The sequence below is a fragment of the Morone saxatilis genome, unplaced genomic scaffold (assembly GCF_004916995.1).
Source record: "Morone saxatilis isolate NCDOM2014 unplaced genomic scaffold, NCSU_SB_2.0 Contig22, whole genome shotgun sequence".
Taxonomy (NCBI): domain Eukaryota; kingdom Metazoa; phylum Chordata; class Actinopteri; family Moronidae; genus Morone; species Morone saxatilis.
The window spans coordinates 8,363,794-8,364,547 of NW_023339785.1; the positions used below are offsets into that span (position 1 = coordinate 8,363,794).

General features: G+C 42.6%; 1 protein-coding gene across 1 annotated transcript in view; it reads right to left on the bottom strand.

The window, feature by feature from the left end:
* LOC118333948 (trace amine-associated receptor 13c-like) overlaps window positions 1–754 on the bottom strand; it is a 3,123-nt gene that overhangs the window by 1,084 nt on the left and 1,285 nt on the right. The gene's annotated exons all lie outside the window — the stretch shown is intronic.

The following is a 754-nucleotide window of genomic DNA, read 5'->3' on the forward strand; positions in this document are numbered from 1 at the left end:
ATTATATATAACCTTAGGGAGAGAATTTAGGTCAGAAAAAAAGCAGCAGTCAACGCGCTCAGCTGCCCAGAGAGACTGCTCGACTACCAAATCCTTACCTTGCGCTCTCTGATGAGATGAGACACCCCTGGCAAAAGGATACCCACACTCTACATCCACAACACAACAAGTCATCAATCCCACCTCCTGAGGAAACGAAAACTCCATCTCCAGTGCGTTTCAGGACCGGAGTTATGCTCCTCTAACTTTTTTTTTTCACCTCTCCTCTTCATCTCTATACTCCACCTAACAGTGAGGAGTTGTGGAAAGCAGAGTTGAGCTCCTTCCAGGTTCTCCATCATCAGAGAGGAGATGAGATGAGACACCGCTGAGCTCTGGCAGCTCTCTGACCAAATCTCTCAGCCATACAGCTAGTTTATCTCCTCTCATTTCCCCAACACCCTCCTCTCAATAGTAAGGTCTGACTCTCTTTCTCTCTCTCTCGATTTCATACTTTGTTTGGTTGTGTTTTGGAGCTTGTACGAGGGTCCACATGGGCCTGAAATTCCAGTCCAAGCCCAAACTAGTTGGATTTATCCCAATGTAGGCATTACCCTGGGCCCAGCACCGTGTGATAAACACTTCAACTATTTAGCATGAACACGGACCATAGTTACATACCAACCCTGTATTCTTAAAATTTGTTTTTAGATTAATAATATTATTAATATAATTTAATATGCAGGAATGTTATTATTCAATAATAATAATAATA